This window comes from Syngnathus acus, chromosome 1, assembly GCF_901709675.1.
Source record: "Syngnathus acus chromosome 1, fSynAcu1.2, whole genome shotgun sequence".
In the NCBI taxonomy this organism is placed as follows: Eukaryota; Metazoa; Chordata; class Actinopteri; order Syngnathiformes; family Syngnathidae; genus Syngnathus; species Syngnathus acus.
In genome coordinates, this window is record NC_051087.1 from 15,589,679 (window position 1) to 15,614,831 (window position 25,153).

The window sequence follows — 25,153 nt, forward strand, 5'->3', positions numbered from 1 at the left end:
AAGATTTTATTCAATGCTCACAAACAAAGGGATGTTGACTAAATGTGTTGTGATAATTTCAAAATGGCATTTGCACTATAATATGTGAAGAAAATGGGCCTCAGCTAGGCTAAATAATACATGCTTTGTGCAACACTACTACACTAAAAACACTAAACATTTGTGATATCATGTTTTGCTTCTGAAATCAAACTACAAGGTTCAATATTCATTCATCCGCATTTCATGAGATTATCGGTGGCTTGGTTTTATTAAGTAGTTCATAGAAGTTGAAGCACAATTTCTAAATTTAGAAATCAAGTAGCAAATGTAATTTTATACACACTGTGATTGGCTGTAAAATATTCTTTCTCTGCTCAGCTTCTCTTCATCCAAAGTTTGCATTTTCATCTAAATATGTCTGTTTTTTGCAATAAAGTCTAATAAAAATACAATAACAATAATAATAAAATAAAAAACACAGTCCCTCAGCAAAGCTAAAATTGATGTCCATAATTCTGTGAACTATAATTGAGTAGATTTCAAAATCCAGTACTCTGTGGTGAGAAATATGTGCAAATATAAGCAAATAACACACTGACATTATTCATATTATTCATTCTCTTCCTCATGACTGACGTCGCCGTTAACAATTTCCGGTGTTAGCATGTGCTAAATTGCTAGCCATCGTCTTAGTTTGTCTAAAATACTTATTATACTTACCATACTGTAATACTGTGGCAGAAGTAAGAAAAAGATCTTTATTCTCTGACTGACTGCTAACAAGTCAGACAAGACACAAGTGAACAAAAGAACAAAGACAAGATGATGCAACAAAGAACATCCGTTAAACCCACTCCTAACTGCAGGTTTTACACATACAAGAATGGGGTGGTGTCATGGAGTGAGTGGAGCAGGGCGACCAAATGCAGCTTGGACCAGGGTTTATTGAAGGGAAGAGGGAAGATGAACAAAGGAACAGGCGGAAAGAGGCTCACGGACAGCGAGCGGGAAACGGAATTCCCCTCGGACCAAGAACAGACTAGGGAGAGGTTCTGACCGTGAGCCTCCCACATGAGACCTGGGGAAACAGATGAAGCCACAACAGACGCGGACATAAACGGGAAAAAACAGTAGACACCGACAGAGAGGAAACACACGGACAGGGTTTAAATAAATGAGGGAGCAGGTGACAGTCATTACGGTAATGAAGGGGTGTGGCTGAGGGAAGTTGCCGGCTGAGCGTCCCCTGGCACGGCACGAGACAGGTGGAGCTCATCCAATTGCAACACATTTGGTTTTATTTTATTGAAGGGGCGGTTTCTGTTAACATACAAACAAAAGAGGACTAAGTCAACAGGTATGTTGCTTCACATCTCATACAATGTATGGTTAACCACTTTTCTTCCATCGCTTGCGTTTTTTCACCTCCGTAATATTGCTAAGATTCGTCCGATTCTTTCAACTAGTGATGCGGAAACTATTATACGTGCATTTATTCCGTCGCGCCTTGATTACTGTAATGCAGTGCTTCTCAAATAGTGGGGCGTAAGTTGTAAGTTGGTCTTTCTTTTTTATTTATATTTTGTTTACTTTAATGTTAATAACATAGGGGCGGCAAAATGTTTTCTTCTCCCTAGGGGGGCATCACAGAAAATTATTGAGAAGCACTGCTGGAACACATTATTCTCTGGTCTTCCTAAATCCAGTATTAAAAGTCTACAGTTAGTACAAAATGCTGCGGCGAGACTGCTCACACGGATGACAAAATTTTATCATATTACCCCAATATTAGCCAATTTACATTGGCTCCCGGTCCATCAACCGGAGTCAAATTCCTTGTTTGGCATGCACAAACTTGGCCAATAAAGCTGATTCTGATTTAAGATGTGACTTCAAGGTTCTTCTATTAACCTAGAAATCACTGCATGGCTTAGCGCCTTCGTATCTCGTCGACCTAGTTGTTCCTTACGTTCCGTCCCGTTACCTCCGTGCGCAAAACGCTAGTCTTTTAGTGACCCCGAGGACCAAAAAGTAGTCTGCAGGGTCTAGAGCATTTTCTATTCGGGCTCCAGAGTTTTAGAATGCCTTACCGATAGATATCAGAACTGCTACCGCAGTAGAAACATTTAAGACACGATTAAAGACACATTTTTACGCCATGGCCTTTAATTAACCTGTGGTGGCCGATTCGGCTGTAGTTTGTGTTTTCGTCCCTCCCCAAACTGATAACGGCTGTCTGGATTTCTTGTCGACAATCGGGATGAGGGAACTGCGGCGGATTGCCACCTTCAAAGACACTGCCAGTTCAATAGAGGGCACCTCTTGCAGCTTTGAATTGGATAGCCACTTTTTCTTTGGATTGTTTTATATTATGTGTTCTATGTGCCCTCTCTGCATCCATTGCAGCCTGGTCATCCTGGAAGGGCGATCCTCCCATCTGTGGTCTCTTCTCAAGGTTTTTCATTTTTCCCCTAGTAGGGTTTTTGGGGTTTCTCCTTGCCCTCCTGGGAGTTTAAGATCAGGGGATGTTTGAGAATAATTGTCAATTTTTTGTACATGTGAAGCCATTCGAGACTTTCTTGTGATTTAGGGCTATACAAATAAACTTGACTTGACAAGATAGAGATAAGGCGTCTGAGAGGCTAACTTGTTTTCTGGGTGTTATGCTCCACATCAGGGGTGTCAAACTCATTTTTGTCACGGGCCGCATCATAGTCATAGATTTCTTCGGCGCGCCATTATGATTGTCAACGTATTCTATATACAGTAAAGGCTACAAAACAAACTGATGAATAACTAGTTTTGAAATCAGAGACTCATAAAAACTGTATTTTAAAAAGACAAATGGTCATAGAAATTACTAGCAATATCTAATTTTTTTTTTTTTTAAAGTGATGACACAAAGCCGATGCAAAATTTGTCTTCGCGGGCCAGATAAAATGATGTGGCGGGCCGTATCTGGCCCCCGGGCCTTGAGTTTGACACCTATGCTCCACATTGTTGCAATTACACCAGGACAGTGAGGACACCAGCCAGTGCACCTCCCTCCTGTAGGCTAACTCATCACCGTCTGAGATGAGGTGTTGAGGTTGGTGTTGTCCACCAACTTGATCTGTCTTACGGATGGATGGCTGGAGGCGCAGAAGTTGCTGTATGAGACGGTCCAGGGGGAAAGTACACACCCCTGAGGGGCTCCTCTGCTGATGATTCTTGTGTCCCAGACAGTCTTTCCCAGCAGCACGTGTTTCTTCTGGTCCATCAGGTACGTATGTGATCCACCTTCAGTGTCTCTGCTCCACCTGCACTCTGGTTGGTGAAAATCCCTGGTGCACATTGCCCACAGCCACACTTCCACTGACGCACATTGCTCACAGCCACACCCCACAATAATCAGCTCTCATTGCAGACACCTGTTTCCCATCACCCACTCATCACCTGTCATCCTGCTTCCTCAGCTCTGCTTCTTCGCTGCTGCTGCTGCCGCCGCCACCGCCGAAATTCCAACCACCCACTACCCTTTCCCCTTTCATCAATAAATTCGTGCTGCAACTGGTTGTCCAGTTTCGTCCGTCACAGAACAAACTGACCACAATGCAACCAGTGCGTCTGTCACCTGCAGAGGGAGTCGGGCAGGTAGAGCTTAGAGAGCTCCTGAAGTAGAGCTAGGAGGATAAAATTGAAGGCAGAACTGTTGTCCACAAATTGTTGACGAAAGTCTGAAGCTTTGTGCGTGCGTGTGTATGTGTGTGTGTGCGAAGGTGTGTGTGTGCGTGCGTTTGCGTGCGTGTGTGCGTATGTGTGTTTGCTTTATTTTCTGTATTTGGCAGCAATAGAACAAGAGCACAGATTTAACACAATCAGAACAGCCAGATAAAATTCTGAGTCTTTAGGAACTCCAAGGGGACCACTGCTACACCGTGATCAAGGATGCATACCACTCTGCGGCTCGTGCAACTTTAGGACTCTCGGACCACTGTCTAGTTCATCTGATCCCGGCCTACAGGCAGAAACTAAAAACTTCTAAGCCTGTGGTGAGGACTGTGAGGAAGTGGACAGTGGAGTCAAGGCAGGACCTCCAAGCCTGCTTTGACTGCACCGATTGGGGAGCTTTCGAAGCTGCAACTTCAGACTTGCATGAACTCACTGACACTGTCACATCATACATCAGTTTTTGTGAAGATCTGTGTGTGCAGACTAAGACCTTCTGCACGTACAACAACGACAAACCTTGGTTTACACCGAACCTCAGGAGGCTGCGCAAAGTCAAGGAGGAGGCCTACAGGAGCGGCGACCGCGACCTGTTCAGGCAGACCAGAAACACACTGAACCGAGAGGTCAGGAAAGCCAGGAGGTGTTACGCGGAGAACCTGAAGAGACACCTCTCTGCCAATCCTAATCCCTCAACAGTGTGGAAAGGTCTGCAGAGCATCACGGGCTACAAGAAACGAACCCCCCCCCCCGTCCTGTGGAGAGCCCAAGGCTTGCTAACCAGCTAAACAAGTTCTACTGCAGGTTTGATCGGTCCTCCCACACAACGGGACTTCCTGCAGCACAATCTACATACTCACCTCTCCCCACAACTGCTCTGTCCACACCTCTATCATCGTTGTCACCCACTCTCTCTCTTGCAGAGGCCGCGCCCGCACTCCAGGTCCGCGAGGAGCAAGTGCGCCAGATGTTCCGGAGACAAAAGACCAGGAAGGCACCGGGCCCAGACGGCGTGTCACCTTCCTGCTTGAAAGTCTGCGCTGAGCAGCTGGCGCCCACCTTTGCACGGATCTTCAACCGTTCTCTGGAGCGGTGTGAGGTGCCCTCGTGCTTCAAGAGCTCCACCATCGTTCCAGTGGCCAAGAAGCCCGCCATCACAGGTTTGAATGACTATAGACCCGTCGCACTGACATCTGTGGTCATGAAATCTTTCGAGAGGTTAGTGCTGAACCACCTGAAGGAGGTCACGGGCCCCCTGCTTGACCCCCTCCAGTTTGCCTACCGGGCAAACAGGTCAGTGGATGATGCGGTCAACATGGGACTGCACTACATCCTGCACCACCTGGACACCCCAGGAACGTACGCCAGGATCCTGTTCGTGGACTTCAGCTCGGCGTTCAACACCATCGCTCCTGACATCCTCCAACAGAAGCTCATCCAGCTTGCGGTGCCTGCCTCCACCTGTCAGTGGATCACCAGCTTCCTGACCAACAGGAGACAGCGTGTGAGGCTGGGGGGCATCACATCTGACACCCGGACCACCAATACTGGAGCCCCTCAGGGGTGCGTCCTCTCCCCACTGCTCTTCTCTCTCTACACCAATGATTTCTCCTCAGGTGACTCTCCTGTGAAGCTCCTGAAGTATGCAGACGACACCACTCTCATCGGACTGATCCAGGACGGTGATGAGACTGCGTACAGACAGGAGGTGGAGCGGCTGGTCCACTGGTGCAGCCAAAACCATCTGGAGCTGAACCCGCTCAAGACCGTGGAGATGACAGTGGATTTCAGGCGAGACCCTTCACCACTTTTACCCCTCACTATCCGCAGTAATACTATTCTCTCCACAGACACCTTCAAGTTCCTGGGAACCACAATCTCTCGGGACCTGAAATGGACCGGCCACATAGACTCTGTCCGGAAGAAGGCCCAGCAGAGGCTGTACTTCCTGAGACAGCTCAAGAAGTTCAACCTGCCACGAGAGCGTCTGGAGACCTTCTACACTGCCATCATCCAGTCTGTCCTCTGCACCTCCATCACTGTCTGGTTTGGATCAGCCTCCAAACAACACAAGCACAGACTGCAACGGACAATCAGGACTGCAGAAAAGATCATTGGAATCAACCTCCCATCTATCCAAGACTTGTACCTGTCCAGGACCAGGAAACGTGCAAGGAACATCTCTACAGACCCTTCTCACCCAGGTTGCAGTCTGTTTGAACTACTCCCCTCCGGACGGCGTTATAGAGCTCGGTACGCCAAAACCAGCAGACACAGAGACAGCTTCTTCCCCCAGGCTGTTGCTCTGATGAACTCACAGCACTCATAGAGTCTCAGAGTCATTACTGTGCAATAACATCCTGCTCTTCACACCTTTTCGAATTTGTCTACACTGTTTTTGCCATTATTCACATGTCCTGAGTGTTGTTAGTCACCTAAATGTTGAACAGAGGGTGTGTTTTACCGAAGTCAAATTCCTTGTTTGGCACGCTCAAACATGGCGAATAAAAACTCTTGAATCTTGAATCTCATTCACCGTTGAAGCCTTGCCACTAAGGAGCTTTATAACAAATACGGTGACTTCTACCCCAGAGATACAGGAGTCCACCTCAGAGTCGTCAGAACCTCCCTCCCCAAAGAAAGGCAAGTTGGTGTAATTCAGATGGTCTTCGAAGTACTCTCATCACTAACTAGAAATGTCCCGTCAGCACCACCACATCTCCACTAAATACACTGTTGATGCTGCTGTTTCCCCCTCATGAAACACAGGATGGTGGACCAGAAGAAGCCGTCTGGAATGTTTTTTCCTTGCTTCCTTTTCACAAAACTCCTCCCATGCTTGATTTGTTTCGCTCAGCGGCCGCTACAGCTGTATTCCACTTGGCCAATTGGTGTCAGTCAGCAGCCTCAGAAATCCCAGAGGTCAGAAAGCATTCCTAACCACTGGTATCCCCCAACAGGTTCAGGGGTTGTCGCCACGACAGGCAACTCTGCTCTAGTCGGCCACCTTGACAAGGGAGGAGAGAAACACAGACATGACCAATCTAATTCTTTCCTCTTAAGACTAAACCTTTGTCCCACCCTTATTTTTGCCTTTACTTTTGGAAAAACAAGGGTTAAAAATAATCCCCCCGGGAATTGGGATCATGCTAATCTTGTGTCATCATGACTTGGAGAAACGTGCTGGTTGTGTCGTAAGCAGAATATTTTGCTCCGACGCCATTTAAGATAGCTCTATTAGAGAGTGATTACCAAGAACTCAGAACACATGAGCACCAAAGTATGGAACATCAAATCTAACCACGAGATTCATTACCATAACAATCAATAAATATTACAAACATGTATGAGTTTCCACTTTCTTCTCATTTGCCAATGTTATTGTCACCTGTTGCTGAAGGGAAGGACTGTGTAGAAATCTTGTCGTCTAGGGAGGTTGGCGTCCATCCTGGTGTTTTAAGGACATACACTCCTTTTTTAGTTTAGTTTATGGAGAATTGAGAAACTTCTGGTTCTTGTGAACGCGCATTTCTAGGGGTATGGGACAAGACGAGACATAAGGGCTGGTTTTACCGTATTGGCCCGAATATAAGACGGTGTTTTGCATTGAAATAAGACTGAAAAAGTCTTTAACACAAAGTGAGTATATACATTTCATTGTTACTACTGTCCACTGTTGTGCCATTTGTCCGATCGCGGTTTGCTTTGTGTGTGCGCCGTTTGATTGACAGCTCCGACGCGCTCCTTTAAGTTTGCCTCGCATCGTACGAGTAGCTGTTACACAGCGGCACGGCGACTAACGGTCGCCAGCAAATGTATTTTGTTGTCTCAATGACTTATGTTTGGTGTGTTGCTAAGAGTATTTCATTTATGGTTATTTAGTATAGCGGAACCGTTACGCGCAGTTAGTTATGTAATGTGTGCCGTCTACTAGTGTTGTGTGACGTCAGAAGTTTAGCGTTGACTTACGTGCTGTATTTCTGTCTGCTGCAGAACCACACACACATATGCACACACACACGCACACACACACACACATCCCCCACACACCCTTCACACGATTCATACAATAATCACACACACAAGAATCACATTCACACATCCAAAGACTCACCCATGTACACTACACACACCTGCTCTCATATTCTTACGACCAAACGTGTGCCTATACCAGGGGTGGGCAAACTTTTTGACTTGCGGGCCGAATTGGATTCTAGATTTTGACCGGGGGGGCCGAACCAGGAGCAGATGGATGTAGTGTTTGTGTGAAGTAATATAAACGACACAAATGTCACGTCTCGTCCCCAGCCGTTCCACTATGTGTCTGTTGTCATGGTTTCTGTCTGTGTGCTCGCCCCTCCCCTCCTGTATGCCCATGATTAGTGTGATACTTCTCACCTGCCTCTTGTTACCTGTCGTGTATTTAAGTCCTGTCTGCCCCTCACTCCCGGTCGGATCATTGTTGTCGTTTAATGTCTTCTCGTCTCTCATCGTCGTTCCTGTCTTTATCTTGTCTTTTTGTTCAGTTAGTCTTTTACCAAGTCGAGCTTTTTATAGTCTGTCTTTGAGTTCTCCAATAAACCCTGGTCCAAGCTGCATTTGGTCGCCCTGCTCCATCCGTTCCGTGACAGTAAAGGTCATTGCATAAAAAGTGTTGGCCTTTAGTAGGTAGTAAAGCATGGATAATAAAAAAAAAAGCTTTTTGAAAACAAATGAAATTATTAACAGCATTAAAAAATATATATTTCACCAAAAAACTACTATCAGTGATTCTCATTAAATAAGACGCTGTTATTATGAATAACAGTTTCCATCACTTCAGCGCCTGCAGGTCAGATTTATGAAAGATGTTTATCTAATGAGGTGAAATCACATCAAACGGCAAACATTCTGACCAAATACATCATCTTGAAGAATCAGTGAAAGAATACATCTAAATAAAGTAATAAAGAAATCAAAACGGCAACACGGTGAAAGATACCTGAAAACCAGAGCAGAGCTTTAACTCACAAACACCTAGTGACCTTAAGAACTTTAAAAGTTAAGATTAGTCGCAAACAGACGTCAATGTCCTTGAGCATCCTGCATTGTTTGAAAATGAGAATGGTTGCTAGTTTCAATCCCTGCTATTTGTACAAATTATTTTCAATTTTTTTTTTTTTTTTACAACAAACTAGAGAAACTCCCCTTCATTTTCAGTGAGAATAGCATTGTTGGTCTCCCTTTTTTGCTAGTGCATCATAGTCTGGAGTAAAATTTGTTGTGGTAATTCTTAGGATAGAGCCGAAGTGTCTGTCCGATAACCTAGATCTATGACAGGCTTTGTTGACGTTCATGTGACTGATCGTCTGCCAGGTTCTTGCGCTTTTAAAAAAAACCTGCGATAGCAAAACTGACATTCAACTTTTTACAATATATCTTTTATCTTTCTTATATATCTTTTATATCTGTAGTGGCAAACATCCCATCTCTCCCCAGACTGAGTATTAAGTAGTATTAGTAGTAGTAGTATTAAGATCAGGGGATGCTTTGAGAATAATTGTCAAATTTTTGTCTATGTGAAGCCCTTTGAGACTGCTGGTGATTTAGGGCTATACAAATAAACTTGACTTGACTCACCCACGTAGGTCGAGCCAAATTGTCCACTCTTTTTAACACTCGGCACTTAGTGTCCACCTTTATTTTCCTCGGGCCACTCATTTTAACACTAGAAGGTTTGTGGGTGGCTTGAGCGTAAAATTATATCTGAAAGCTCAGCGCGTAAATTACGAGAATGCTGACGTCACAGCCCACACTCGAAATTCGGCACTGATAGAAATAGAACGTGGAGTGCACCGGTTCCGTACTACTGAGTACGTACACGCACTTGTGAGTGTGCACCGAGCTTTCTGACACGGCTTCCGGGAGTAAATGAGCGGGCGGGCGCTTCCCCTTCTACTGGGGAAACATAGTCATTGCAGGGAAAATGACCCCAAAAAAAGTTTAATAATACAATTTATTCAGGTTTGGCGGGCCGGATTAAACGGCCCCGTGGCCCGGATGTGGCCCGTGGGCCGTATTTTGCCCATGACTGGCCTATACCCTTTTGCCAGTTTGCCTGTATGCCCCTATGAGCCACAGTGCCTCTTACTTTTTTGCCAATAATTCAGTAAAGCAATCAAAACTGAACCACGTCTTCCCTCCTGTGTTCTGACCGACACCCGGGGGCGAAAAGAGCATAACCATCCGAGCCAACTTCCTATACAGTCCTCAGGCTCCCCAACAATAGCGGTAGCATTTTGCATTATTTTATTGCAATGTTTTTCCTTATCCAGATTTGTTTCAAGACAACAGTTAGACTTCACTTTGATGGTTAATGTAGTTATTGCAATTTTGTTTTTTTCATCACAGTAGATTGGTTTATTTACATTTCAAAAACCAGAAGCCATTCATTTACAAATGTGATTGTACTTTAGTTTACATATTTAAATGTTCAGATATTAGGATGTGATAGACAGTTTTTGCATGATTTGAAAAGAGCATAACCATCCGAGCCAACTTCCTATACAGTCCTCAGGCTCCCCAACAATAGCGGTAGCAGTTTGCATTATTTTATTGCAATGTTTTTCCTTATCCAGATTTGTTTCAAGACAACAGTTAGACTTCACTTTGATGGTTAATGCAGTTATTGCAATTTTGTTGTTTTATCACAGTAGATTGGTTTATTTACATTTCAAAAACCAGAAGCCATTCATTTACAAATGTGATTGCACTTTAGTTTACATATTTAAATGTTCAGATATTAGGATGTGATAGACAGTTTTTGCATGATTTGAATGAGGCAAAATAACATGCTTTTTCTCTCGAATATATTGTTATAATCATTTGTTTCAGATGTAATCATTTTCTGTATAAAGATTTAATTTGGTGTTCAAAAAGTTTTTTTTCAAACTTGAGTCTTGAAAAAGAGGGCGTCGTCTTATAATCAGGGTCGTCTTATATTTGGGCCAATACAGTATAATTGAGCCTCACTGTCCCTGCCCAGGGATGTGAGTGAAGGTGTGTCGGAGGTGGGAGTTGAAATGCCTTCTGACAGGGGACACTGCTAGACGTTCCCAACAAACCACCAGGTCAGACAACCATCTTACCCCACAGTCGAACCGGGTTGTAATTAGTTTACAGCTCGATGACACAACCACAAAGTCGGTCATTACATTACAGCCTAGGGCAGGGGTGGGCAGACTTTTTGACTCGCGGGCCAGATTGGGTTAAAAAATTTGACAGAGGGACCGGGCAAGGAGCATTTGAACACGCAATGTAATTTATTAAACCTGGGGATTGAAATGTGTAAAAAACAGACACAATTGAAGGTGCACATTTCAAGAAATCAACATTTACTGGAAAAAGATCAATGGAATCACTTTCAACATTCAGAACCCAATGAAAGAAAGGGGTCTTTAAATTGAGAGCGATGTGCAGCATGTTAATTAAGCTACTGTACCGCTGCTGTGCGTAAATGCGCAAATTGCTATTTTTTCACAACACAGTAGAGAAACTCACATTTCAATGGGAACAGTGTTGTTGTTCTCCCTTTTTTGCCAGTGCATCAAGGTTTGGAGTTAGTTTCGTTGTGGCAATTCTCAGAATGGATCTGAGGTGTTGGTCAGTTAACTGAGATCTGTAGCGGGCTTTGTTAATGTTCATGATGCTGAAAGTCTGCTCACACACATAAGTTGAGCCAAACAATGCCAGCATATTCTGTGCCGTTCTCCGGATGTTTGGAAATGTGGCTTCGTTAAGTGAAGCGTAAAAGTCATTCAATTTAAGAGATCTGAACTCTTTTGAGACGGAGTCAGACTGAAGATCGATCAGCTCCAATTGTAGCTCATGCGGTGCTGTTTCGGGGTCTTGTGACAGGGGACAGGGCACCAGCTGAAGTGACTTTTCAATTTTTTCAAAATCAGTGAACCGACGGCAGAATTCTCTGTCGTCCAGTGATTTGCAGTATTTCTTCACGTTTGGGATGGCCTTCTGCATGGCCAGTGTGGGAAAATGACCAAAAGATTTGTTTGACAATTGCCTGGAGAATAAAATCAGCTTGGATTTGAGGGCTCTCACATTTGTGTACACGACATGCACAAACTGATCTTTCCCCTGCAGCTTAACATTCAGCTCATTCATGTGTAACAATATATCCACGGCAAACGCAAAGTCACAAAGCCAGTCCTCATCACTCAGCTCAGGGAATTCGGCGGATTTCTCTATTAGCTCCAAAAACGAACCAATCTCCTCTATGAGCTCCCACACTCGTTGGCACACTTTCCCCAAACTTAACCAGCGGACACGAGAGTGGGAAAGTAAGTCCTGGTGATCCGCATCGGTTTCCTCTAGGAACACAATGAACTGACGGTGATTAAGTCCCCTTGCTCGTATTAAGTTAACAAGTTTTACAACTGGATCCACAACATGAACCGCTGCTCTTCACCCTCCTGACGCATGACTGCACTGCCACCTACAGCGACAACCGCATAGTGAAGTTTGCTGACGACACGACTCTGGTGGGTCTCATCACCAAGGGAGACGAGACTCAATACAGGCTGGAGGTTGACCTTCTGACCACGTGATGCAGGGACAACAACCTCCTGCTGAACGTCGACAAGACCAAGGAGATTGTTGTTGACTTCCGGAAGGGTCACGCCCAACACCTGCCGCTGACCATCGACGGTGCTGTGGTGGAGAGAGTGAGCAGCGCCAGGTTCCTGGGGGTGCACATCAGTGAGGATCTCTCCTGGTCCACCAACACCGCATCACTGGCGAAGAAGTCCCAGCGCCGCCTGTACTTCCTTCGGAAACTCAGGCGAGCGGGCGCTCCTCCGGCCGTCATGACTACATTTTACCGCGGCACCATTGAGAGCGTCCTCTCCAGCTGTATTGCTGTTTGGGGTGGCAGCTGCACTGACTACGACTTGAAGGCCCTGCAGCGCATAGTGAAAACGGCTGGTAAGACTATTGGTGCTTCTCTCCCCTCCTTGAAGGACATTTACACCTCCCATCTCACCCGCAAGGCGACCAAGATTGTGAGTGATGTGAGTCACCCCGCTCACTCTTTGTTTGATCTTCTGCCCTCTGGGAGGCGGTACAGGAGCCTGCGCTCCCGCACCACCAGACTCTCCAACAGCTTCATACTCAAGGCTGTTAGGATCCTGAACTCGCTCCCCCTTTCTGCGTAGCGTCCTGTTCTTTGCGCTATGCTTACTGTCTGCTGTATGCACACTGGCTCAGTTTTGCTCCTCTTATTTATTGGGTTGTTGGTTTATTATTTATTCATCGCTCATTTTATTTATTTATTATTTTTTTTATTTGTTATTTATTGTTTGTGCCTTCTTGTTTTTATTTTGTGTCGTCTACTTGTATGTCTCGTCACCGTGGGATAGAGGAAACGGAATTTCGGTTTCTTTGTGTGTCTTGACATATGAAGGGATTGACAATAAAGCTGACTTTGACTTTGACTATGATTAAGCTGCGATACAGACTTACACAGAGATTCTTGATGAATGATGCAGTGAAGAAAAATAACATCCTGGTCAGCGTTTTCTTCTTTCACTTTATCCTGGATTCTCTTCAGCAGCCCGACTTTTTTTCCTGTTAAATTTGGCGATCCATCCGTAGTGACACAGGCAAGTTTACTCCAAGGCAGCTTCATTCTTTCGATGAAAGCAGACACCTGTTCATATAAAGCCGCTCCTCGCGTTTTCCCCTTCAGCGATTCCATGCTCAAAAGCTCCTCCGTTATTTCAAAACTGTCATTAATCCCTCGGATAAAAATTAGGAGCTGGGCAGTGTCTTTCATGTCGTTGCTTTCATCCAATGCTAGTGGATATAAATGAAAGGACTCCACCTTTTTATTTAACTCGCTAACGATATCTTCGTCAATCAGTTCGACACGGCGAGTCACTGTCCTGCGTGATAAGCTGATTTTTTTTAAACTTGTCTTTGCTTTCCAGACACAGAAGATCTGCTGTCTCTACCATGCATTCTTTCAAAAACTTGCCTTCGGAGAAAGGCTTGCTAGCCTTTGCTAACTTGAATGCCAGCAAAAAAACTTGCCTTGGTACTTGACTCTTGAATCGCAATTTGTCGGTGAAAATAATTGTGCTGAGTCTGTAAATTAGCTGCCAACGTCTGAGCAGTAGCCGCCCGTTCTTGTGTTGATTGCTTGCTCGCGTAGTTAGCATGCTTTGAGGCAAAGTGACGGCTGAGATTGTACTCTTTGAAAACTGCAACCGTTTCTTGGCATATCAGACATACAGCCGTTGATCGAACATCAGTAAAAAAAATATTTTGTTGTCCACTCCTTTTGAAAAACTCGGCACTCAGCGTCCACTTTTCTTTTCTTTGGTCCGCTCATTATTACCGGAGGGGGGAAATGGCAGCTGTAATGCTACACTCCAACACTGTCATTGTGACTAGTGCGCCATCTATCGGGCAAACGATGGATTGCAGGTGAAAGGGAAATGAATGATAATTTGGAAAAGTTCGGCGGGCCGGATGAAAAAGCCCAACGGGCCGTATCCGGCCCGCAGGCCGGAGTTTGCTCATGTCTGGCCTAGGGTGTCCTGGTGCCAAATGCACATACAGGACTGTCTCAGAAAATTTGAATATTGTGATAAAGTTCTTTATTTTCCCCTCCGTGAGTCGTCACCTTATCGTGGTGGAGGGGTTTGCGTGCCGATATGATCCTAGGAGCCATGTTGTCTGGGGCTTCATGCCCCTGGTAGGGTCACCCATGGCAAAAGGGTGCTAGGTGAGGGATGAGAAAAAGCACGGCTCACCCAAGCCCCTTATGACAGAAAACACAAATGGACTTCGTTTTCCCTCGACCGGACGCGGGTCACCGGGGCCCCCCTCTGAGCCAGGCATGGAGGTGGGGCTCGAAGGCGAGCACCTGGTGTGGCCCGGCCGGGCATAGCCCGAAAAGAAAACGTGGGTCCCCCTTCCCATGGGCTCACCACCTGTAGGAGGGGCCAAAAGGGTCGGGTGCATAGTGAGCTGGGCGGCGGCCAAAGGCGCGGACCTTGGCGGTCCGATCCCCGGCTGCAGAGGCTGGCTCTTGGGACATGGAATGTCACCTCTCTGGCTGGAAAGGAGCCCGAGCTGGTGTGTGAGGCAGAAAAGTTCCGACTCGACTTGGACTTGCCTCCACACATAGTTTGGGCTCTGGTACAAGCCCTCTCGAGAGGGGCTGGACTCTCTTCCACTCTGGAGTTGCCCACGGTGAGAGGCGTCGAGCAGGTGTGGGCATACCTATTGCCCCCCGGCTGGGCGCTTGCATATTGGGGTTCATCCCGGTGAACGAGAGGGTAGCCTCCCTCCGCCTTCGGGTGGGGGGACGGGTCCTGACTGTTGTTTGTGTCTATGCACCAAACGACAGATCAGAGTACCCACCCTTCTTGGGGTCCCTGGAGGAAGTGCTGGAGAGCGCTCCTTCTGGGGACTCCATCGTTCTACTGGGTGACGTCAATGCTCACGTGGGCAATGACGGTGAGACCTGGAAGGGCGTGATTGGGAGGAACGGCCCCCCGATCTGAACCCGAGCGGTGTTCTATTATTGGACTTCTGTGCTCGACACGGATTTTCCATAATGAACACCATGTTCAAACATAAGGGTGTCCATGTGTGCACTTGGCACCAGGACACCCTAGGCCGCAGTTCGATGATCGACTTTGTAGTCGTGTCATCGGATTTGCGGCCGCATGTTTTGGCCACTCGGGTGAAGAGAGGGGCGGAGCTTTCGACTGATCACCAGCTGGTGGTGGGTTGGATCCGATGGTGGGGGAAGATGCCGGTCCGACCTGGCAGACCCAAAAGCTCTGTGAGGGTCTGCTGGTAAAGTCTGGCAGAATCCCCTGTCAGGAAGAGCTTCAACTCCCACCTCCGGCAGAACTTTTTCCACGTCCCGGGGGAGGCGGGGGACATTGAGTCCGAGTGGACCATGTTCCGCGCCTCCATTGTTGAGGTAGCCGACCGGAGCTGTGGCCGTAAGGTCGTTGGTGCCTGTCGTGGCGGCAATCCCCGAACCTGCTGGTGGACACCGGTGGTAAGGGATGCCGTCAAGCTGAAGAAGGAGTCCTATCGGGCCGTTTTGGCCTGCGGGACTACGGAGGCAGCTGACAGGTACCGGATGGCCAAGCGGAACGCGGCTTCGGCGGTTGCTGAGGCAAAAACCCGGGCGTAGGAGGAGTTTGGCGAGGCCATGGAGATTGACTTCCGGATGGCTTCGAGGAAATTCTGGTCCACCATCCGGCGTCTCAGGAGGGGGAAGCAGTGCACCGACAACACTGTTTACAGTGGGGATGGTGTGCTGCTGACCTCAACTCGGGACGTCGTGAGTCGGTGGGGAGAATACTTCAAAGACCTCCTCGATTCCACCTACACGCCTTCCATTGTGGAAGCATGGCCTGGAGACTCTGAGGCGGACTCTCCAATCTCTGGGGTCGAAGTCACTGAGGTAGTTAAAAAATCTCCTCGGTGGCAAGGCCTCAGGGGTGGATGAGATCCGTCCAGAGTTTTTAAAGGCTCTGGATGTTGTGGGGCTGTCATGGCTGACACGCCTCTAAATAATTGCGTGGACATCGGGGACGGTGCCTCTGGATTGGCAGACTGGGGTGGTGCTTCACCTCTTTAAGAGGGGGAACCGGAGGGTGTGTTCCAATTACAGGGGAATCACACTCCTCAGCCTCCCTGGTAAGGTCTATTCAGGGGTGCTGGAGAGGAGGGTCCGTCAGGAGGTCGAACCTCGGATTCAGGAGGAGCAGTGTGGCTTTCGTCCTGGCCGTGGAACAGTGGACCAGCTCTATACCCTCGGCAGGATCCTCGAGGGTGCATGGGAGTTCGCCCAACCAGTCCACATGTGTTTTGTGGACTTGGAGAAGACGTTCGACCGTGTCCCTCTGGAGGTTTTGTGGAAGGTGCTTCGGGAGTACGGGGTGCCGAGCCAACTGATAAGGGCGGTTCGGTCCCTGTATCACCGATGCCAGAGTTTGGTCCGCATTTCCGGCAGTAAGTCGGATTCGTTCCCAGTGAGGGTTGGACTCCGCCAAGGCTGCCCTTTGTCACCGATTCTGTTCATAATTTTTATGGACTGAATTTCTAGGCGCAGCCGAGGCGTTGAGGGGGTCCGGTTTGGGGACCTCAGCATCGCGTCTCTGCTTTTTGCAGACGACGTGGTGCTGTTGGCTTTTTCAAGTCGTGAGCTCCAGCTCTCACTGGAGCGGTTCGCAGCCGAGTGTGAAACGGTCGGGATGAGGGTCAGCACCTCCAAATCCGAGTCCATGATCCTCGGTCGGAAAAGGGTGGAATGCCCTCTCCGGATCGGGGATGAGATCCTGCCCCAAGTGGAGGAGTTCAAGTATCTTGGGGTCGTGTTCACGAGTGAGGGCAGGATGGAGCGCGAGCTCGACAAGCGGATCGGTGCCGTGTCGGCAGTAATACGGACTCTGTACCGGTCCGTCGTGGTGAAGAGAGAGCTGAGCCGAAAGGCAAAGCTCTCGATTTACCGGTCGATCTATCCGCCTACCCTCACCTATGGTCACGAGCTATGGGTCGTGACCGAAAGAACGAGATCCAGGATACAAGCGGCCGAAATGAGTTTCCTCCGCAGGGTGTCCGGGGTCTCCCTTAGAGATAAGGTCATCCGGGAGAGACTCGGAGTAGAGTCGCTGCTCCTCCACGTTGAGAGGAGCCAGATGAGGTGGCTCGGGCATCTCATCAGGATGCCTCCTGGACGCCTCCCTGGGGAGGTGTTCCGGGCATGTCCCACCCGGTAGGAGACCCCGGGGACGACCCAGGACGCGCTGGAGGCACTATGTCTCTCAGCTGGCCTGGGAACACCTTGGGATCCCCCGGGATGAGCTGGATGAAGTGGCTGGGGATAGGGAAGTCTGGGAGTCCCTCCAAAAGCTGCTGCCCCCGTGACCCGAACCCGGATAAGCGGAAGATGGATGGATGGATGGATGGATGGATGGATGGATGGATGGATGGATGGATGGATGGATGGATGGAAGTTCTTTATTTTCTGTAATGCAATTAAAAAACCAAAAATGTCATACATTCTGGATTCATTACAAATCAACTGAAGTATTGCAAGCCTTTTATTATTTTAATATTTCTGATTATGGCATACAGCTTAAGAAAACTCAAATATCCTATCTCAAAATATTAGAATATCATGAAAAAGTATACTAGTAGGGTATTCAACCAATCACTTGAATCGTCTAATTAACTCGAAACACCTGCAAGGGCTTCCTGAACCTTGAAAAACACTCAGCTTGGTTCAGTAAACTAAATCACAAGTATTGGGAAGACTGCTGATCTGACTGCTGTCCAGAGGACCATCATTGACACCCTCCATCAGGAGAGTAAGACACAAAAAGGAATTTCTCAAAGAGCAAGCTGCTCACAGAGTGCAGTTTCAAAGCACATCCACAAAAAGTCTGTTGGAAGGGGGAAATGTGGCAGGAAACGCTGCACAACCAATCGAGATGACCTTAACAGCATTGTGAAGAATAGTCGCTTCCAGAATTTGGGGGAGCTTCAAAGACAGTGGACTGAAGCTGGAGTCCAGGTATCAAAAGCCACTGTTCACAGACGTGTCCGGGAAATGGCCTACAATAGCCATATTCCCATGGTCAAGCCACTTCTGAACTCAAGACAACAGAAGAAGCGTCTGACTTGGGCTATGGAAAAGAAGCACTGGACAGTTGCAGAGTAGTCCAAAGTCCTCTTTTCAGACGAAAGTAAGTTTTGTATTTCATTTGGAAGTCAAGGCGCCAGAGTCTGGAGAAAGGCTGGGGAGGAGCAAAATCCAAGTTGCTTGAAATCCAGTGTGAAGTTCCCACAGTCAGCGATGGTTTGGGGAGCCATGTCAGCTGCTGGTGTTGGTCCACTGTGTTTCATCAAGTCCAGAGTAAATGCAGATTTTAGAGCATTACATGCTTCCGTCTGCTGAAAAGCTCTATGGAGATGATGATTTCATTTTCCAGCATGATCTGACACCTGCCCACAGTGCCAAAACCACCAGTAAATGGTGTACTGACCATGGCATTACTGTCCTCGATTGGCCTGCCAATTCCCTTGACCTGAACCCCATAGAGAATTTGTGGGCTATTGTGAATAAGAAGCTGAAAGACACCAGACCCAACAATGCAAATGAGCTAAAGGTCGCTATTGAAGCATCCTGGGCATCCATAACACCTCAGCAATGCCACAGGCTGATTGCCTCCATGCCATGCCGCATTGGTTGCAGTAATCCATTCAAAAGGATTCCCAACCAAGTACTGAGTGCATTAATCAAAGTCAAAGTCAGCTTTATTGTCAATCCTTCATATGTCAAGACACACAAAGAAACCGAAATTCCGTTTCCTCTATCCCACGGTGACGAGACATACAAGTAGACGACACAAAATAAAAACAAGAAGGCACAAACAATAAATAATAAACAAAAAATAATAAATAAATAAAATGAGCGATGAATAAATAATAAACCAATAACCCAATAAATAAGAGGAGCAAAACTGAGCCAGTGTGCATACAGCAGACAGTAAGCATAGCGCAAAGAACAGGACGCTACGCAGAAAGGGGGCGCGAGTTCAGGATCCTAACAGCCTGGAGTACGAAGCTGTTGGAGAGTCTGGTGGTGCGGGAGCGCAGGCTCCTGTACCGCCTCCCAGAGGGCAGAAGATCAAACAAAGAGTGAGCGGGGTGACTCACATCACTCACAATCTTGGTCGCCTTGCGGGTGAGATGGGAGGTGTAAATGTCCTTCAAGGAGGGGAGAGAAGCACCAATAGTCTTACCAGCCGTTTTCACTATGCGCTGCAGGGCCTTCAAGTCGTAGTCAGTGCAGCTGCCACCCCAAACAGCAATACAGCTGGAGAGGACGCTCTCAATGGTGCCGCGGTAAAATGTAGTCATGACGGCCGGAGGAGCGCCCGCTCGCCTGAGTTTCCGAAGGAAGTACAGGCGGCGCTGGGCCTTCTTCGCCAGTGATGCGGTGTTGGTGGACCAGGAGAGATCCTCACTGATGTGCACCCCCAGGAACCTGGCGCTGCTCACTCTCTCCACCACAGCACCGTCGATGGTCAGCGGCAGGTGTTGGGCGTGACCCTTCCGGAAGTCAACAACAATTTCCTTGGTCTTGTCGACGTTCAGCAGGAGGTTGTTGTCCCTGCACCACGTGGTCAGAAGGTCAACCTCCAGCCTGTATTGAGTCTCGTCTCCCTTGGTGATGAGACCCACCAGAGTCGTGTCGTCAGCAAACTTCACTATGCGGTTGTCGCTGTAGGTGGCAGTGCAGTCATGCGTCAGGAGGGTGAAGAGCAGCGGACTGAGCACGCAGCCTTGGGGGGCCCCTGTGCTCAGTGTGATGCTGGCGGAGATTTTGTCGCCAACACGTACCACCTGTGGCCTCTGACAGAGGAAGTCCAGTAGCCAGTTGCAGAGGCAGGTACTGAGGCCCAGCTCGTCAAGTTTGCTGATGAGACGTTGTGGCACAATGGTGTTGAAGGCAGAACTGAAGTCCACAAACAGCAACCTCACATACGAGTCCCTCCCCTCCAGGTGGGTGAGGGCCGAGTGGAGGGCAGAGCAGATGGCATCCTCAGAGGACCGTTTGGCTCGGTACGCAAACTGGAAGGGGTCAATGGTGGGGGGGAGAACGGATCGGATGTGCTCCATGACAAGCCGCTCAAAGCACTTCATGATGATGGGCGTAAGTGCCACGGGGCGGTAGTCATTGAAGCAGGACGGAGCAGGTTTCTTCGGCACAGGTACGATGGTGGCAGCCTTGAAACACGACGGGACGATGGCCTGCTGCAGGGAAGTGTTAAAGATGTCCGTGAAGACACCCGTCAGCTCACCAGCGCAGTCCTTCAGCGCTCGACCCGGGATGTTGTCCGGGCCCGCCGCCTTACGGATGTTGATAGCGGCAAGCGCCCTCCTCACGCTGTCGGCGGAGAGGCACAGGGGCAACTCGTGGGAAGGGGGAGTGGCCTTCAGCGGGCAAGTGCTGTTCTGAGCGTCGAAGCGAGCAAAGAAGCGGTTGAGGTCATTGAGCAGACGGACGTCGCCTTCACAGCTCTGCGGCGTGGGCTTGTAGTCCGGTCTGAATGCCCTGCCAAGGGCTCCGTGCGTCCCTGCTGTCCTTGAAGAGGGCGGTAATTTTGCACGAGAACGCCTTCTTCGCTTCTTTGATGCCCCGGGACAGGTCGGCCCTCGCAGTCCTCAAGCCAGCCTCATCCCCCGCTCTAAAGGCTTTGTCCCTGGCCCTCAGCAGCCTGAAGACAGCCCCTGTCAGCCAAGGCTTCCGGTTAGCCCGGGTGACGACGGATATTGAGTGTGTCACATCATCAATGCACTTCCTGATGTAGGAGGAAACAGAGTCAGTATACTCCTCAATGTCCGCCCGACCATCGCAAGTGGCAGCCCTCCTAAACACGTCCCAGTCAGTAGAGCCAAAGCAGTCACGAAGCGCATCAGAGGCACCCTCAGGCCACACCCGTACCCGCTTGCGAACCGGTCTGGATGTTCTCACCTTTTGTCTGTATGCGGGCAAAAGCATAACAGTGATATGGTCAGAAAGTCCAAGATGGGGGAGGGGGGCGGCTTTGAAAGCTCCTTTATGCGAAGAGTAGACCAGGTCCAGGAAGCTGTCGCCACGCGTAGGAAAATCAACATGCTGGTGAAGCCTCGGAAAAACAGACTTCAGGTTAGCATGATTAAAATCCCCAGCGAAGATGGTGAAACCGTCAGGGTGCGCTGTCTGTTGTTCACTGACAGCCTGGTACAGTTCACTAAGAGCCGCGACCCTGTCGCCTTCGATGTTGGAAGGCGGGATGTAAACCGCGACCAGCAGAATCGCGGTAAATTCCCTTAGCAGGTAAAAAGGACGTCACTTAATGATCACAAACTCCGCCAGTGGCGAGCAGTGCTTGCATACCACCACAGAGTCCCGGCACCACTCGTCACGGATGTAGACGCATATTCCACCTCCACGAGATTTTCCCCCTCGTACAATGGCCCGGTCCGCCCGATAGCACGCTAGCCGCTCCAGACGTACAGCTGAGTCCGGAATGTTGACGGTCAACCAAGTCTCAGTGAACACGAGCACACAGCAGTCACGCACCGTCCGGTTTGTAGATCTCAGCAAGCGAATGTAATCCATTTTGTTGTCCAGCGATCGAACATTCGCCAGAAGAATGGAAGGCACGGCCGGGCGAGCTGGGCTGGCCGCCAGCCTGGCCCGGACGCCCCCACGCTTGCCCCTCTTCAGCCTCCTCGCACACCGCTTTCGACGCTTCCCAACCGGGGGAGGAATAGCAGACGAGTCCGGCGACGCCTCAGGACGTAGCAGTCCGAGCTCCTTTAATGTCCCCGCATCAAAGTCCAGAACTCGACAAAACTCGCTTTCGCCGATGTCGAGCAGAACCTGCCTGCACTTGTAGCACGACTCAGTACGACGAGACGAACACACAAAACTGCCGGACAAACACTCATTAAACGAACAAAACACCGTTTTTTGGGCATTAATGGGCATTTTCAAATGTTTGATTTTGTTTTGCTGTTATAAATCTTTTTTTCTTTACTTTGTCTGAGGAAATATTCTAATATTTTGAGATGGGATATTTGAGTTTTCTTAGGCTGTATGCCATAATCAGCAAGATTAAAATATTAAAAGCCTTGCAATATTTCAGTTGATTTGTAATGAATCCAGAATGTATGACATTTTTGTTTTTTAATTGCATTACAGAAAATAAAGAACTTTATCACAATATTCTAATTTAAAATTCCAGCAGCTTCACCCTCACAGTGAAGGAGCACGAGGTGAGGCGCACGCTGCGGACCATCAACCCGAGGAAGGCTGCGGGTCCTGACGGCGTCACTGGGCGTGTCCTGAAGGACTGCGCAGATCAGCTGGCTGGAGTCTTCACAAAGATTTTCAACCAGTCCCTTACCGAGTCCACCGTCCCATCCTGTTTAGAATCCTCCACTATAGTCCCCCTGCCCAAGAAACGCCACATCACCAGCCTCAATGACTACCGGCCAGTCGCACTCACCCCGGTGGTCATGAAGTGCTTTGAAAAGCTGGTACGGGGTCACATCACAGCACTCCTGTTCAGAGGTTTTGACCCCCACCAGTTTGCCTACAGGGCAAATAGATCCACAGAGGATGCAGTAGCTACAGCCCTCCACGCTGCACTGTCCCACCTGGAGCAGCCGGGAGCTATGTGCGGATGCTCTTCGTGGACTTTAGCTCTGCTTTTAACACCATCCTCCCCCACAGACTGGTGGACATACTGGAGGGCCTGGGACTTCCACATAATACTTGCAGGTGGATTAAGAGCTTCCTGACGGGTCGCAGCCAGAGGGTGAAAGTGGGCCGTCATACATCCACACCTCTCAGTCTTGGTACCGGCTCCCCACAGGGCTGCGTACTGAGCCCACTGCTTTACACGCTCTACACACATGCATGCACCCCCGCCCACCGCAGCAACACCATCGTGAAATTTGCGGATGACACAACCGTGGTGGGGCTCATCTCAAAGGGGGATGAGTCTGCCTACAGGGACGAAGTGGTCCAGCTATCGGAGTGGTGCGGAGAAAACAATCTGCTCCTAAACACGGCTAAAACCCAAGAACTGGTCATTGATTTTAGGAGGAAAAATAAAACGGACATTCCACCACTCATCATCGACGGGGTCTGTGTGAAGAGGGTGTCCTCCTTCCGCTACCTGGGAGTCCACATCGAGGAGGACTTCACCTGGGGCGTGAACACCTCTGAGCTGCTTAAAAAGGCCCAACAGAGACTCTACTTTTTAAGGGTGCTGAGGAGGCACAGCATTACACGGAGACTGCTGGTGTCCTTCTATCGCTGCTCCATAGAAAGCACTTTAACGTACTGTATATGTGTTTGGTACTCCAGCTGCACTGCTGCTCAGAGGAAAAAGCTCCAAGGGGTCATCAACACAGCACAGAAGATCATTGGCTGCCCTCTCCCCACACTGGAAGACCAACACAGAACCCGCTGTCTCAAAAAAACACAGAACATTCTGAAGGACACTTCCCACCCTGGCCACTCCCTTTTCGAACTGTTGCCATGAGGCAGACGCTACAGATTAATTAGGTCGAGGACTAGCAGATTCGCCAACAGTTTTTACCCTACAGCGGTAGTCACATTGAATGCAGCTAAACGTAAATGATTATGTCTGTGTATGTTCTTCTGTGGGTTTTTAGCTTGTTTTTTTTATCTTTTTATTCTATTTATTCTATATATTTTTTATCGCATGCTCGGATCGGTTGGCACTTTTTAAATTTCGTTGTACATGTGACAATGACAATAAAGATCTATTCTATTCTATTCTATTCTATTCTATTCTATTCTGAGACAGTCCTGTACATTAGTGCTGTAGGTTGACCCGTCAGAATCACTCGACGGTGTTCTTCACAGTATCAATGTGGGACGGGACTGCTCCACTGTTATCTGCTTGGGAAAGGAGGGACAATAGTGTACATTACATCAAGCTGATTGGGCTATGTGGCAACTTGTGCAGCCTACTAATTTTTTGTTTTGCAACGGAAATTCTAAACAGGAAGTTACAGAAACATACTTTTACAACTCTTTTACAGGTAAAAATGCACAAAGTGCCTACAGAATTAATTTCAATGTCCATGTACTAGTTCACAGGTGTTACCAGTGAGGTCAGGGGCCGGGAACCTTTTTGGCGGACAGAGCCATAAATGCCCATTTTTAAAAAATAATTTTTCACGAGAGCCATACCATTTTAAAAAAACGATAGGCTAAACACAATTAAATGCATGTATTTTAATTAAGACCAATGATTTTTTGAGTGTACTAATGTATTCTTTTTAATAACGTTTTTATATTGAGGCCTAGAAAAAAAACTCACCATTAATGAGACTTCTGGGGGTGCATCGTTTTGGTGATGCCTTTGTAGTCCGGTTGATATGTGGTGAGGTTGAGCTTCATGCAGGCGTTGAGGGTCTCATCAGTCATAATGGCCAGATCGTGAACGGTTCTTGCTGACAGATGCATGTCTTTTATCCGTTTGAGTAGCTTTTCTTTATCCGTGAAGTCGTCAAAAAGTTCATTAGCCACATCAAGCAAAATGTTTTTGAAATACTCACCATCCGTGAATGGCTTTCCGTTCCTCACAATTGCTGATGCGCCAGCAAAACTAGCTGAATTAAAGTCACCTTGTCTGGTCCATACACGGAATTGCTGTTGACTAGCTTGGACCTTCCAGCTGGATATTTGATTGCAAATATAGCATGTCGTGTCTCAAAGTGCCACTTGATATTGGAGCATTTCATTGATGCAATTTTGTCATTACATATGAGACATGTAGCAGAGCCTCCTCTCTCCACAAATGCGAATTCTTCAGTCCACTCACTCTGAAATGTTCGGTAA

At 48.0% G+C, this 25,153-nt stretch overlaps 1 long non-coding RNA gene across 1 annotated transcript; it reads left to right on the forward strand.

Annotated features, from left to right (window-relative positions):
• The first annotated feature begins 13,192 nt into the window (after window positions 1–13,192).
• Window positions 13,193–24,507, forward strand: LOC119124993. Its single transcript, XR_005098391.1, has 3 exons — window positions 13,193–14,131; window positions 19,927–19,929; window positions 24,420–24,507. It is a non-coding gene; the product is annotated as an uncharacterized LOC119124993 (long non-coding RNA).
• The last annotated feature ends 646 nt before the right edge of the window (window positions 24,508–25,153 follow it).